Genomic DNA, 16,709 nt, shown 5'->3' with positions numbered 1-16,709 from the left:
CTAGGAAGGAATATCTAATTACTCCACATACATTACACATGTTTATTACATATAGATGTGCTTAGACTTATCCGAAAGAAGTAACACCAGCATTTTAAGGGCTGTTCACCTTTGAAATACAGCTTGGCTTAATAGGTGACGTCCTAAGATTTTTCTTCTCCACATATACTCAAGCTTTTGGTAAATTCCCACACCTTCAATGATTGTGTCCAGTTTCCAAAGAGTTTTATTTCTGCTTTTTGCAGGAAAAAACCCCCAACTTTTTGCAGTAAGTCCAAGTGCAAAGAGAAAATACCATGCCTGTCTAGGCAGGCTACAAAAACAACAGCTTTTTAGTGGCTTTGCAGATCTACCTAACAATATATTATTAACTTTGTTTTTTGAAGTAGTTTCTTGCACGTTAGAGTAGGATAGTCAGGTGGGATGCAAATCTAAGACGCCCCCAGTTCCCACTGTAAATAAAGGACAAGTTATAATTGCCAGCTGATGGCATTAATGCTGTCCCGATGACCCTGACTTTAACTCATATTAAAGACCCACCAAAATACTTCAGGCAAAAATGGGCTCTATCTAACATTAATCACCTTTCAGAATTAAACCCCACAATATTAATCTACTTCTCAAAAAGAAACTCCATTTATGCATGAGGCGGCGGCTGCTAACAGCAGGGGGAGCACACAGTATTTTCATATCCGCCACCGGCCACGCTGATGACAATGACGTCAGCCCAAGCACAAGGTTCAGTTCAAGTTCTGTTAAACACCCACAGGAACACCAATACTCCCATTAAAAGAATATGGTTAATAAGTATTTTTAAACATTTTCAAAATCTCAGCTGAAGAACGGGCATACAAGCAAATGTGAAAAGCAAGGGTGCATCAATGCAGCAACACTGCAATGGAGCAGAACAAGGGAAGCTTTACAACATCCTGCCTCCGTTCCAGGTATTATGGATTTAAGTGTTCATTGTTACCATGGTTCTAAGTTACTACCCAGAAATTTTAAGGTGGAATTACATTTTTTAAAATCTTAGTAGGCATAATAAGGCACCAAATCACAAAATCTTCCTATTCAAAAATGTATTTTAGTATTCAAGGACCAAACTGCAAAAGCGCTGTACATCCCCATGGAATTGACTTATTTATCCCACCATTGCAAAAAAGTGTATCTGAATGGACAGGACACTATAAGCCATCAAGAGATAATGAGAATACCTTATATAATATATAAGAAAGTTAATTTAGAATTTTGGAATCTTTAAAACAATTTCAAATTGAACTTCCAACTTGATAAAGGTATTGCTACTATATCTTCAAAACTGTCAAGAGTTTTTGTTGTGCCAATAAACAAAACCATCTTTACTCTCTACTCACCTCTTTCTTTCTTTTTAGAACATAAGCCATACATCTCAGGTGAAATTCTGACATGCTCTCACTTTTTTGTTCAATGCTCATGCCCTCACCACAGCCAACCATGACAGAAGCTCTCCTTCAAGCTGGAGTAACTTTCATGGCAGGAGTCCCTCTCTTGAAGTGGGAACGAGAGCTTGCCAGTGAGATCTAAGCAGTTATCAACACAGTCCTTCCAACTCCTCAAACAGAAAAAGGATAATGATCACAAACTCTGCAATGGAGTTCAGGAAGGATCTTTTCCAGATGCCCAGAAAAGCCACCTGATGTTGTAATACTAGAAGCCAAAAAGCAAGCTTTGTGAAAAAGCTGTTCTGAATAAGCCAGAAAGTGTTCCTAAATGACCACACTGAGAAACAGTGTTTTCCAATGCAAGCCTCATTCACCTACAGCAAGAGAACAGAAATCAGACCTGGCTGAATGATCAGCTGTCTTCTCCCAGCAGCAAGCAGTGGTCAGGCACTAAATGGCCACCTTAGCAAATTTAGTGGGGTTTGTATCTTTACTATATGATATAGGGGAAATTTCACAACGGGGGGTATTGGACAGAGCCACAGACAGGCTCTGTACACTAGACAGTACATCACAACAAGGCAAAACAGATTTCTGAGCAGTAAAGTGAAGGACAGGTGAGGCAGAGACGGGTGTTCTGGAGTTTGCTAGTTGGCATGGGACAAAAGAAGTAAAGAACACAGATCCACAGCCTAGTTAATCCTTTCTGGGAAGGAGGGGCTAAACAACAGAGGCAGCTGAAGAAGACCTCCCATTTGATTTCCCACGGTGACTGCTGGACAAGATTAGAAATAACTATATGACAAAGAAAAAAAAATTAAATCATTACTCTTAGAAGATGGCAGATAGCAAGATACGAATTACAATGGAGCTTATGTCAGAAACATAGCACTGAATACATTATTTTCTTCCTATTTCACTCTGCAGACTTTCTCTTGCTGAGGAGTAACTACTGTAAATGCCAGGCAGAATGGAAGGGCCTCCCTCATACGTGCATCAGAAAAGAATTGGAAATGCAGCAGGACAGCCTACCACCTCCAGCAGAGCCAGGAAGTCTTCTCATCTTTTGTCAATCAGGCCTAAACAACTATAGTGGAAACTGTTGAGAAATTAAAGTAAATAATACATTTTAACGTACACTTCAGAGGACCACCTGCGGAGAGAAAATAGGTAGTGATCAAAAAGGAGAAAGGGGGAGAGCTGGAAGAAGAAACTCTGCATTTATCAATTCCAGATCCTTACAGAATTGGAGAAGAGGGCATCTGAAATCCAGGAGCTTCTTAAAGCAAGCTGAGTTCAGGGACAGATAACTGAATGAGAAGAATCGGCAGCAGCACTGCTATGAAACAGCATGATTACAGAGCTGTACAATGGACTAAGCCTGAAAGGCATAAAAAATAAGCCCTAGATTTTACTTGTAAACAGCAGCAAGGTTATAGTTACACAAGTTAGCTCAAAGGTTACTTAACAATCCTCCAATTACAGATACTGCATTTAAAAAAAGAATTCTGGACTAACTGCAAGAACTTCCAAAGAAGAGAAACATAAATGATTATGGTTTGAAAAATAGCTTGAAAACACTAGCACAAGGAAAAACTGAATGGGCTCTTAAGTAAAAAAGAGGATACACAAAAAGGCCCCTGCAGAGGAGGGGAAAGATCTGCTCTCCACATACCGGGCAAATGAGCCAAGAAAGAATGGGCTTAAGTTACAGGAAAGACTGTTCAGGCTGAATATGAAGACAACTTTCCAACAATAAACAAAATGTCTTTCAAGCACATCTGTTGGGGCTGTCTGGCAGTGGGGAGATGGACCTTCTTGCTCATCTAAAGGGCTATATCTAGTCCTACAATTCTAAGGCTTCAGTGTGGCATTTGAATTTTTAATGGAGTTGAGGACTCGTCAGATCTGGAGCTTAGTAATTCATGCGCTTCAAAACAAAAGTTCATGAGGGCCTGCCTGGCCTTGGAAAGGTGAAAGTTCTGGCTCCACAAAACTGCTGGAAAAAAACCAGCAGAAGTAGCCAAATCAGAAGTTATGGCAGCAATGTTAAAGGCATCCTGAAAACAGAAGGATGGCTCTTCAGGAAACTCTATGATAAGACAGAGGAGAATTACTTCTGCTAACATGGGAAGAGGCAATCAAGAACCTGAATCATGCCTCAAGTTCAGCTGTTCCCCTTGGGCAAACAGTAATAATAGTTGCTGACATGCTCAGGGCAGCCGAGGAGTGTCCAAAGCATTTAATGGTGCTCTTAAACACAGGTCCCACAAGACTGCTTAGTATGAGCCACTGCTGCCATGCCACAAAGCTAGGGCAGGATTCTTAAAAAGCAAATCACCTCCTCTCATGGTGATTTTGGACCTACAATCAACCTCATGAGTAACCACCTCTTAGGACGCACGCTACACTGCCTGAACCAGTTCAGGAATTACCTGAATGATCAGATGCATGACGCAAACCCGACCAGAATGCTTCAGAGCATTTACCAGAGTGTGAGCTGGTTAAACAGACATTTCAAGCACTCCTGTAGGATTTGTAAAGTATGGGCTACCACCTTTAACAACTCGGAAAAAGCATGAAAATAATCTAGCAAAACACAGGGAAGTCAGGAGGCAGCCTAGGTTCTCAGAGTAGAGGAATGTCAACACCAGATAGTCAACAGGAGAACACAAGGTCCCTCAGGCCAGAGGCTTCAAACACCGTGTAAAAGAATCAAAACACGTTTTCATTTCCTTCATTTTCCCAAGATAACCCTCTTCAGCTTTTGCAGAGTAACTACCCCAAGAGCCATACTAGTGTTACAGTTCAAAGCGGGTTTCATCCTTCCAAGGAAGAGATCAAGAAACAGAAAACTGGCTTATATCTCAGAACGATCAGTACCAAACTGAGCTAATACATTTCCTGATGAACCTCTCTTCCAGCTTAGGTTTGCAGATCTTATAGGTATTATATTTATATGCGATACAAGCCTCCTCCAGGTAGCAAGATGAAAATCAAATAATGGAAAGTGGTCAGCACACTGCAGGTAAATCAAAGCTGATAGCTGCCGTGAGGCCTTCTCCATGAAAACCTAACAGAGTTTCCCATGAAAGAATGATCTAAGTGAGAGAGTCCTAAAAGGCAGAGAAGAAACTGCCTTCATGTACATGTGTCTTTAAAAGAAGGGTAAAAGCAAATGACGGGCTTCAGTTCAGAAAGGAAAGGAGGACCACAGTGATAAAATAGGTGAGCTGTGCTATCAAGCCACTTGCAAGAAAACAGATCTCTGACTCTGCTGGGTGGGTAAGAAAGCAAAGAGTGGTGGGTGAGCCCCGACTGTTGTTATTAGTAGATAGATAGAGAACAACAGTGGTGGCATGTTAAAATGGAAAAATGCATCTGGCTCTAGTACTGGGGCGTATATGCTCTGATGGATGGCAAGTATCAGACAACATTCTATTTATAATTGGAAAATAGTTATTTGACAAGAGGACTGATAGAAGAGCAGAATATACACTATTGTCTGAACTGCTGTGATGCCAGGAAGCGCAGCAGTTTGACCATTTCACAGTCTACATGCTTAAATACACCGCACTAGGCAATGCCCATTACTGAAAAAGCAGTCTATCGCCGAGTACGAAAGCACACACTGTGGGCAGATAAATAACCATAAAACAGCATGCAGTTTGATCATAACTACTACTATTATCATTGTGTAGCTGTGTTAAAATTCATATTCTAGAATATACAGTTGTCAACAACTGTATTGGCAGTTGTTTTGTTTTTCAGAAAGCAAGCTGGGGATTTATCCGAGAGGCATTACCACCAAGGGGCACCCTGGCAATTAGGTCTAGATGAGAGAATCCAAACTGGTGTTAACTGATTTGTTCTCATTCTCTCTTCACAGAGTACTCTTGTAGAGATAATGTCCCAGGCTTGAAATTTATTCGACAGTGGACAATGTAAAGAGAAATCTAATGAAAGCCTGTAGTCCTACTGCCTTCAAGCAGGGTATCAACCCTTACAACATTTACAACGTTTGAAAAATACTTTCAATCAACTCTGTCTAGTGTTTGAAAGTTCCCATTTTCACCCAGTTTTAAAACTAAATATATACAGGTCAGGCTGCTGCCATCCTCAATCTGATAAGCCCAGATAATTTCCTAATTGAGGAAAGTGAGAAAAGGCAAACCACGTGGAAGACTAGAGCAATATTCTGTCTGTATTTGTATTACAAGCACATGCCTAAATTTGCATGACTGCAAACTACAACAGCTTATCTCTAAGGAGAATAAAAACTACCTCTGAGAAGTACTAAGAATATCAAGGATCCCTGACTTGAGCTCTTACCTACTTTTCTATTCCCAGCTGAGGAATCTGCAAAGCTTACAAGGCAACCACTGACGGGGGTTGGAGGTGCTTACTCGAGCGGTAAGAAGAAGCAGCAACTCTAGGCGAAGACATTGAAGCACTCTGCATCTCTTTGGGGGGCAGCGGTCCTGTAAATCCAGCTCAGGACAGGAGCACATTAGGAAGAATATATCTCATGGTTTCCGTTTTGTTTTCAAATAACCCTGGAGTTTTGTGTGCATTTGTTTTTCCTTAAGAGATAAATGTTTTGCCAAAACCCTGTACTAATTGCTTTGGTGCCTCCTTGTCTGAAAAGAGTGTTTACGTGAAAGCTAAAGAGTCTACAGCTTCTCAAGAGCTACAGAAGACTTAAACCTTCAGAACTGTCAATCCATAGTTGCAGGGCTCAGGGTATCAAGCCTTGACAAACACTCTCTCCTGCAAAGAGGCACCAATTCTCAATCCCATGACTAATCCCTAGCTGGACACCTTTGGCTTGCAAACCAGCAAGACAAACACAGAAAGTGCTCACAAAGCCAAAACCAGCTTGTAGTTTAGTAATGATTATCCATACGTTTACTTGTTACTTTAAATTTTTCTGCTTCGCTTCATAATGGCAATGTTGATTTGAAGTAAGACACTCATAACGTTGCTTACACTTGCGAGAGCCAAAAGTGTATTAAATAGCACCGAACTACTGCCACCAGAAACTCAAGACGCTTGTCACAGCCATCCCACCTGAAACAATAAGCAGGAAATCAAAGTCTTTTTCTGTACTAGTTACCTCCAAGCCTCCCAAGCTCATTCTTCTTGCTTTGTCTCCTTGAATATGCAAATTTCTCCTCCTGTCTGCTCCCATCTTTTTGTATTCCCTACTCCTTTTCACACAGTATTATGGCAAGGACTCTACGAATTATCTTCATACTCTATTGCAGGTTGCAAAATTGTAATTGCTTCTCTACCAGAGAAGCGATATCTCAGCCAGTTACAAGAAGAACAAATTCATGTTTGTTTAAAGATACTTATAAATAGCAAAACACCACCATGATAACGTTTATCAAAAAGAAAACATTGTTGTGTTATAAAGCTTTAATGTATGGCAATAGGTTATCATTAGGTTATCAAATGACTGCATATTAAGATCTAATTGAAGAACTTATTACAGTGCTCCCCCTCCTTCTGCAATGATGATTTATGGCACATTTTGTCACTACATTGTTCAGCAGTTCAGTACAAACACAGCACTTAACTAACAAGATGGCAGAGGCAGATATTCAAGCATAAGCTATAAATACTCAAATGAGTCAGAGGTTGTACGTCTGTTGTAAATCATACCTGATTTGCGGGCTGAAACCCATTTCCTAATCTTATGTAAAAAACTCTGCTGGGTCCTATCATACAAACTAGAAGAACTCAGAACTTTTTTTTTTTATAAAGACTGATAGTGTTATACACTCTCAGAATTCTACTTAAAATACAGACAAGATGCTTTAAAAAGTTTGGTCTTCCTTATTTCCCATGGAACTACCATTAAACATGCAACTGGCATTAAACAGCCAGAAAGAGCACATTATCAGCGCACACAAAACTGCATTTCTATATGAGCAGTATTGAGTATAGGTTACAGGAAGGTAATTCACACCCAAATGAGTACAAGCCGAGAACATTATAACAGCCTATTTGGGCAGGGTAAGTAAAGAATCAATTTAAAACTATGCAACAATCTTCGTGTCTGATTTGGAAATGAAAATACCTGGGCTTTGAAGAAAGGTATACCACAACTTCGGGCATCCAAACAGAAATGCCAGAGCCTTTTAACTGCCATTTATAATACAGCTGCCCACGTTCCTCTAGATAAAATACACAGTACTGCTTGTAATATAAAAAATGCTATGCAAATTTAAAAGGAATCTGGAGACAGTATGCCAACATTTGCAACACCACAAATGGTTTTATCAACCACATACTGTTAAATGCTTTCTGTTCTTTTAAGTCCCCCAAAATAAAACCTATTAAAGCATCTGCCTTGGTAGAATAATCTCTCAGTCTGCAGACAACCTTTCTGATTCTGCAAGTTGCACATTAAAATCACCATACAGCAAAGAGTCCCAAGACACACAGCACAGGCAGCCTAGGGGAGGGGAAAGCTCCAGAAACAGACCACAAGTGGAAAGGAGTGATGCTCAGCTCAGGATCCATCATGCCACTTTAACAGTGTATGGGGCTGTGCCGGATGGGCTGCTGAATCCTGGGATTATTGCAGCTATTCCAGCTTCTGCAATCCTGCTTCATCCCACAAGCAGTGAGCTGAAGTTCCTAATTTCCCCTTGGAAAGCCCACCTCTCTCTTCCTGGTCCCACACCATCAACATCCTGAAGACAGACCTACAAGGATTGTGAAGTTCAAAGAGGCAGAGACTGGCCATCCCTGCTTTAGACTAAAGGGGAAAAAGTATTACCCAGACTAACATTTCTAATCAAATATTTGCTAAAATATTTTCTGTGTTAGACTAGAAATGGTATATACTTAACTCTTTTTACTTCTATGTTTGCAGATGTAACACTTACCTTCATTGTAGATAATGCTGGAGAATTGGATAGATACTTTGCCTTTCAATTACCATGGCAGATGTTTGAGTAACAAACCACTTAAGCTATTTTATACCAGCACTTTAACTTTGTTTTAGACAAGTGCATAGAATGCAGCTGGGATGGGAGTAAAGCAGTCAAGGAACTGATCATCTGTGTGCTGACTAAACCTGCAGCAAGATGGCTAAAAGAAAAGCAGGCGGCAAAATGCATTGACCTCGTAGCATTTATCACAAGCACAGCTCTCAGAAGTCCCCCATAGTTATTAAGCAACACCTATTTACCATTCTAGCAACTATTTACCATACAGTACAAAACTTGGTGGTAGTTACAGCTGAATGTTTTCATTACAAAAGCCTTTATACACAAAGTTTCTTTATCAAGTGCGTATAAACTGGCAAGAGTTTACACATTTAAAATAAACACTAATGGGCTGTGCTCAATAGTCCTGTTCTCAAAAAAATTACCATAAAAGAACAGTAATGTGGAAGTACAATGCACAGCCCGCAATAAAAACATGTTCATTTCCCACCTCATCTAATTCTGCCGCGCTCCTCTCCAGCTGAACAGGAAGACTACTTTCATTTGTTTTCAAGTAATTGAGAAACATTTCAGCTACTTATCAGCTCTTCAATCTTTTTTCCTTTCACACATTCCCTAGAATTGTTGCCAACAGGGTTATTTATAAAAGATTCAGCCTAACAAAAGTACTCTGGCAAACAGTGTTGGAGAAAAAAATTAGAAAATGAAGAAGCCGTTATGTAGAGAAGACTTAAAAAGTTGAATCCTTGTGTAAACAGAAAAAATAATTTAAAGTTGTTTAAATACATGGGAGAGCTGTGTGAGGGAGCACTTCCTACCCCTGGACCCGTCGCTCCCGAAGCAGCCACATACCTTTCCTCTATTGGTGGAAACGCGTGTTTATTTTGGAAGGGGTTCCTGCTCCACATCACAAATGGAAACATTCAGCTGGGTCTGAGGCCTCAGAGCAGTATTTAACTGACAACGCGCCATATACACACACCCACAGGAAACCTCTTTCCTCCTTACTAGTTTCTCTTTCCTGAGGCCTCACCAGCGACTGAACATGCAACAGCCAGTATCATCTTACAGCAAATTATAACTACGCATGCAAAGCATACGGGTTCCTTATTAGATAGGACAGTATCTTCCCATTCTCCATTGTGCTAGAGAAAAAAAATGAAAATCTCAATATTAATTAAAAAAATTAAAAGCACCGTGATCATGACGTAGCTTTCTATTACAGAATAAGCCAACCAAAAGGCCTAACCTTTCCTACTGCTCATCAAGTCCCACGGTCTGTCCCACCCTAGCTACTTCAAGTGCCTTCACCTTCAAAAATACAGCTGAGAGCAAATAAGAAACAGTATAAATATATTGTCTACAATCTGCTGAAAACCAGAAACTGAAAAATCCTTCCATATACCATCTCTTGCTGCACAGTTCATTCTTTTCCAACATGACCCAAACAGTGTAAGCATCTCTCATTGCTATAGCAACCCAGTTGCAGAACTGAATGACACATATATAAAAGGAAATTTCTGTTCTAAGTTACCACAAGCAACTACCTTAAGTCACATTTATAAAGACCTTACACTCCAAAATCTAGATATAGTAACATTCTGCAAAAAGTTCAGTTCCAGCCCGGCTTTAATCTTTGATTTAATACATCCCGTATGCTGGCACGCGGTACCTGCTGCAGTCAGTTCACCCAGTTTTACTGTGTCATCTTGTCTTTACAATGAATTCAATTGCTGTGTCCCAGATATGAAATAAATTAACTAAATTCAATGATAATCCCTGTGTTGCCTTTTAGTTCCACCAGCATTTGTCACTCAACCTTGAAAACGCATCAAAATAAAATACTTAGTACGGTGCTGCATTAAAGTTTAGTCAACTTTGAATACTCTGTGAAAAACGTTCAGCCAATTTTTTTTTTCCTCTCAGTAATCCAGAATTAATATTTTCTGTATTTCAAGAAATTCCTGCTACCTATCATAAGCTTGTGTACATCCCTCCTAAAGATAAATGCAAGAGAACGGTAACATGAAGTGGAAATAAAACATTCCCACAGACCAACCCTAAAAGCAACTCCTAGTTGCCTGCCAAAGGAAATGAGAAGGCGGCTCATCCATACGGCTGTACACAACCACCAACCCTCGCACTGGACATGAGCAGGAGAGGTTTCATTTCTCTACAGGCCAGGTCAACTCTTTCGAGTGAAGCCTAACTACAAAAAGGGTGCGTTGCTGCTGCTGATAGATGAAACAATAAAAGCCAGAACTGATTAATTTACTGTTGTCTTCTTCCCAACTCATATTTCATAGCAGCAGCATAGGACACTTAAATACAAAGATAATGGACAAAAAAACCAAACATATGGAGAAAGGCAGTCCCTAAAATTGAAAGAAATGAACTCACAGCCATACCTGAAAAACTGGAATTATTATCGTGCTACTTTTAAAAACTTAAATTTGACATTTTCAAGCAATTAAAAACAAAGCTGTCACGACAAAGACAGAAATAATAGCATCCCACAGAGGAAAGCAGAAGGCACTGAGTTTCAATATTAACAGAAATGAAGAGCCACTGTATTAGCACGTGAAAATGGACTTAGTTACTTTGACAGCAAAAACATCTGCCATTGATTTACGATATTAAAAAGTCATTATAATACATTACAGAACAGTCAAACCTTTTCACACAGAAACGAGCTGATACAGAGAACAAAACGTAATACTGTGGAAACAGCAATATCCCATTTAGATAGAAATTGCTCCGATGTATCTTAATTCCAAATGTTTTCATGTACTTAAGATTTCGAGGGGCTTAGCTACTTCTGCTACTTTCTTCTGAAGGCAAAATCCACTGTTACAAACTACATGAGATCTTAAGAGGACAGATGCAAGAGAATTCAGACTAAAGTTTCCTGATTTCACACTTTTTACATAAGAAAAATTTGGAATGAAAAGGGCAGAGTTTCAGTAAATTACTTGTTACCATTTCTACATCATTTAGTTAGATTTTATTTCTCTGCATTCAGTACTACTGAAGGAATACTTGATTTCTGCTGTATAAATACATAAAAAGTGTTTGAAACATAAGTTGTTTTGTCAACCCCATATGTTAGGCTTGGCTCTTCTCTAATTCCCAGTCTTTGGGAATCTGGGAAGCTCTACTTGCCTGTCTGTCACCTAATTACTCAGCAATAAATACCAGTGCATATTAACTCATTCAGAACTGTTCTGCAGCCCTGAGTTCTGTGTGGTGTACCGTGTGAATCGAAGGACAGGCTAGATAAAACAACTGTAAGCCAAGAACTGCAGAAGAGAGGCATTACCTTGCCTCTCTTCCTCACCTTTTTAAGGCCACAGCTTCACCAACACACTCACTGCGCCAAAAAGGAGAATGCCTTGCTCATCTCTGCTGCTTCCTATGCTGCAAACCAATTCAATTCACTTAACTAGCAGGAAACCCACACAGAAAGAAAAAAAGGCAGTGGTGGCAGTGGGGGAAATAGCCTTCTCCTAAGTTCAATGAATTGAGTTTACTTGAATCAGGCATATGGGGGAGAGATTTACCCTTTCTGGTAGCAATTAGTTGTCTTTGAAATAAATAACTACTAACAACTAAATGGAAAACTACATCTGTCTTGACATTAAACAAAAAAGATGACATACGTTGTGTTATGTTTCACAGAAATTTAAGCCATATATTCTTGTCAAAAAGGTGCCATACAATACCCAGCAATATAAGCAAAGAAAGAGCTTATGCTGAGAATCCCAACTTAAGAGTCAGCTCCTCCAACAAAACTTTAAGAACAGAACCATCCTAGTAAGACAGGATTCTTCCCATTATAAAAACACAAAGAATAAAAAGTACAAGCACATTTTTTTAAACCAACTTACAAAAAAATCAAATTATTCACAAAGAATAAACATGAATTTACCTTTGGTTTTTTGTTCAGCAGCCTGAAAAGAAGAAAAGAACAAGTCAACTACTTGTCAATATTCAAAATTACACCTAATAATTATAGGGCTGCAGGCCTAACATTTTGCATAGACTGCTTACATAAATAAAGCATTAGTTCCAATTAATGATTGGAGAATGTTAATTTAACTCCATGTATTAGCAACGTAAGAATGGCTACCCTTGTCTGACTAAAGCCAAAAGCAGACGCTGAAGACAGCATAAAATATGGCAAGCAGCATGACAGTAGCCCATCTACCCACCCAGCCTTCTGCCACTTGAGGTTCAGAGGCTTCCTGAACCAAACGGTATGTTCGCAAACTCTTTAACGCTCAACAGAACTAACATACGCGAGTTTGTCCAGTATCCCTTCAAATCCATACATACTATTAGCTTACACAGATTAACTGCATGTTTTGTGAAGACAGGTGTTCTTTTAATGTGTTTGGAATCTACCCAGTTGTGGGTTTTTTTATGATGCCCAAACTTTACACTGGAAGAGACTGTGATCAGTTCCTATCTACATCCCAAGAGCCATTTAAGATTAAAACTATGCAATCCAGAAAACAAGGCAAGAGAATGCACGCCACAGAAAATGCGCAATGGCCTCAGAATCCATAGTCACTTCAGTATCAGTTGAGACTAATCCAGTTAACTTTGCATTGACGTTGATGAGGAACATTCATGTGACACAGCTGTGGGAGCAGTAACTTAACATTAGGGGACGGTAAGCAGCTTGGGGAGCACTAATGAACTGTCACAACTGCTTTTGCAGAGATTTTCTGACCGCTGCCTCGCTCAAAGTTGACAGGATTGCTCACGTGCATCAGAATTATTCACAGAAGTAAAGGCTGCAGGATCAGTACCTGTACGTACGTGTAAAAGTGAATATATCATTTAAAACAGTAACATGAACAAACCTTCTTCTGAGCACCTTCCTTCTTTTTCTTTTCTTCCTGCTTTTTCTTTTTCTTTTCTTCCATCAAATGTTCCTCTTCTTGTGTTTCTTGTTCTTTCTCCCTGATAGGAATAAAGGTTGGGAAGAGCTTTTCAGTAAGATGAAGTTTATCTCAGAAGGTAAATAATCCATACTTATATTGCTAACTTTCTACATGTCATGTTTAAAAAAAGACTGCTTCAAATGCTGCAATAAAAGCATCAAAAAAAAAAAAAAAGCTGTTCCAAAATTGAAACCAATGACAAATAAAATACTAGAGAACAGAAATTCAGAAATAATTTTGTTTGGAAACTTTGTTTGGAACTTCTTTCCACAATCACTCATAAGTATTACTTAATATTAGCACCTTATGTGCTAAGAAAGTTTAAAACTGGGAAAAAAAAAAAAACCAAAACCCAAACAAACCCCAGGTAATTAATGCAAGTTCAGCTGTTGAAAGCCAGCAATGATTCACAATATACCTTAAAGATCACAAGCAAGTTCATTGTTTTCCAACTATTTTTCTTTCTTTGATCAAACACATACTGCATTAATTTCTCACATGCATCAGTTCTGTTCTCAAGGAGTTGTAAACTAAGGCCCAGATGAATTCAAATAATCATATTTTGTGTTCAATCTATAAGTTCTAGCTGAAGAATTTGCATGAACACAGAACAAGGCTGTTCCAGTAGCACCTCAGGTAAAGTTGTCCCAAATCAAGAAAAAAAAAAAAAATCTATTTGAAACCTCACCATCTATGCTTTCTTTGTCCATCACTATAATAAATGGTTGCAACAATGAACCTCCCCAACACCCTTCCAAATAAATACCAATGCAAATAATTTATTTCTCTATAGCTATTTTGTCTTGCTTGACAGCTCTTTAGTTCCTGATCATTTATCAGCCTTACAGACCTTCTGAGAATACTGTTTCTGATGGGCTGAAATGATTACTATTAGTATTATTATATTTGATGTTTTCCAATTATTCATCGAGATCACTTTTGGATTAACTTCTTTGGGGTAATGGTTTTAAACTGAAGCAGGGTAGGTTTAGACTGGATACAAGGAAGAAGTTCTTTACAATGAGGGTGGTGAAACACTGGGACGGGTTGCCCAGAGCGGTAGTGGAGGCCCCATCCCTGGGAACATTCAAGACCAGGTTGGATGGGGCTCTGAGCAACCTGATCTGGTTAGCGGTGTCCCTGCTCACTGCAGGGGGGTTGGAGTAGGTGACCTCTAGGGGTCCCTTCCAACCCAAAACATTCTAGGATTCTATAATTCTTATTGCTTTACATTTAACTTGCCAAAGCCTACAGCCCCACCCCCCCTTTTTTGTTTGGATTCTTTTTGTTGTCCTTGTTAAAAAAAGTCTTTTCAGCTATAATATTCTTTGCTCAATTGTTTTATCACCACAGGTCTGTGGGGCGTGGGGGTGTGCATGTGCTCTTTACCTAAAGGAGAAACAGAGTCTCATCCCATCTTGCACATTGTGTCTTCAAGCACTCCCCATGAAACATTTTGCTTTTTAACTGTTTCTTTTACTTTCCTTTTAAGAAGTTTGCACATTCTTACATAGTTTCCCATTTTATAAAAAAGGAATATTGTAGTTAATTTTTGGATATTTTTGGGTGTTGAAGGGTGTTCTGGTTTTTGGCTTTTTCCCTTGCCTAAAAATACTGATTTTGGCCATTGTAGGTGCTTTAAAGCTTACAGAGGCCCTGCACAGTGCTCCAGACTAAACCAACAGCAGTTTCCCTTCCCTTGTGTTACCCAAACCAATAAACATTACAGTAAGCAATTCAGAGGTCTAAACATCAGTGTTAGTGCCCTTTTAGACATTTCACAGCACTCAAACTATTTACAGAAGTGACAGATATATATGGCAAGACCCAGAGTCTGGAGTAGCAGCTGGAGGTCAGGCACACCTGGAAGCGCTTGGTGCACAACTGGAGATCAGGACATCTAAGTGGCATTAGATATCTCTATTTTAAACATTTGAATCACTTTGTCACAACCGAAAATTCATTACCTTCATGATTGCTCAAATTTATGCCAATTTCAAAGGGCTGCCTGTCAAATATTGTTCTGTAAATCCACGTCTGAGAAACATTTGCTCTTAAAGAGTTGCAGGTTGGTATTTGCATCACATACTTAACATCGCACTTAAGAAAAGAGTACTTAAACTTGTAGTTTTAGATGGATCATTCTAGGACTTTGCAAAAAGCCATGACTTACATTACCAAAAGAACCTGAGTTGAAACCATAATAGATTTGACTTTATTCCCGTTAGCTCCGTAGAAGAACAGAAGTCCCCAGGATTTCAGTAACTACAAAGTAACAGCATCCAGTCCCTTCGTTTTTAGTGCTCCCTACTCAAGTCACATCAGACTCTACAAAGCCCATGCCTTCAAGTGAACTCTCCCAAACTGTCAGACTATTGCCAAGGGAAGTTCTAGCCTTTTTGGTTTTTTTTAAGCAGGTGAATGAAACAAGTGAGTGCAAAATGAGAAACTTTTTGGTTTCCTCTTGCCAGTTACTTAAGAAAACCCACGACATGACAGCAATTCCAGAACACCACAATTACATTTACATCCCTTTTAATAGTCAGTGCAGTATTAAAAAAAAAAAAAACAAACCAAACACCAAAAGACACCACCACCAGACTTAATTTGCAGAGTTTATTTAAACTATAAAAGTACATACTTCCCACCCAATTTTCTTGTTAGACCTTTTTTTTTTTTTTTATATCAAGTTCCTTTCATCACTGCCAAAGTCTCCACACTCAGCCTGGACTCCACTATGAACTTCCAGCCTTTCTGTCCTCTACAGGCGCTTCTGTTCCCAAGCACTGTGTATGTTATTCCCTCCCTTATGCAGGTAATTCACCATGTCAGAAGATTTTCCAAATCCAAGAGCAAACATTTTGCTCCATTAGAAATGCAATGTATTTTATTACCATATTATCATATTAATTACTGCATAAGAGGTGAAAGTGCCACTCCTCACAGAAACCTGTTTGGTTTTTTGGGTTTTTGTTTTCCATTTCTGAGATTAAAATAGCCTCAGATTAACACAGAAAATGGTACCATAATTTTTAATGGAGTTCAACTTTCAGAACTGATTTACATAATGACACTTCTGAATACATGTGCTTTAAATATACTTAAAACAGAAATAAAGCTCCAAGTGGCCTCTCAGATGGCAGTTCTTGCTGTCACTTCTAGGCAAAAATTAGTCATCTAAGAGCAAAACAAAAGGAAAACAATAAAAACATTGCTATATAAAGTTTAATTACATTGTCAAAGGCATGTGTTGCAGTTTTACTTCCTGAGCAACAATTTGATCTTTATTACAGGGAAAATGCTAAAAAATTTATGAATAGAAAGCTCACAGGATTTAAACCAGAAGTGTCTTATAATATACTTGTGGGAGTTTGCCT

At 39.1% G+C, this 16,709-nt stretch overlaps 1 protein-coding gene across 2 annotated transcripts in view; it reads right to left on the bottom strand.

The window, feature by feature from the left end:
* Nucleotides 1-12,333, bottom strand: part of TNRC6C (trinucleotide repeat containing adaptor 6C) — a 90,129-nt gene extending 77,796 nt beyond the window's left edge. For both annotated transcript variants that reach the window (XM_035893333.1, XM_035893335.1), the window contains exon 1: nt 12,312-12,333. The gene's annotated coding sequence lies outside the window, so the exon portion shown is untranslated. The remainder of the gene's footprint in view (nt 1-12,311) is intronic.
* Nucleotides 12,334-16,709: the final 4,376 nt, after the last annotated feature.

This window comes from Egretta garzetta, unplaced genomic scaffold, assembly GCF_000687185.1.
Source record: "Egretta garzetta isolate BGI_Z169 unplaced genomic scaffold, ASM68718v1 scaffold34, whole genome shotgun sequence".
Lineage (NCBI taxonomy): Eukaryota > Metazoa > Chordata > Aves > Pelecaniformes > Ardeidae > Egretta > Egretta garzetta.
This window is presented reverse-complemented; position numbering and strand designations above follow the sequence as displayed.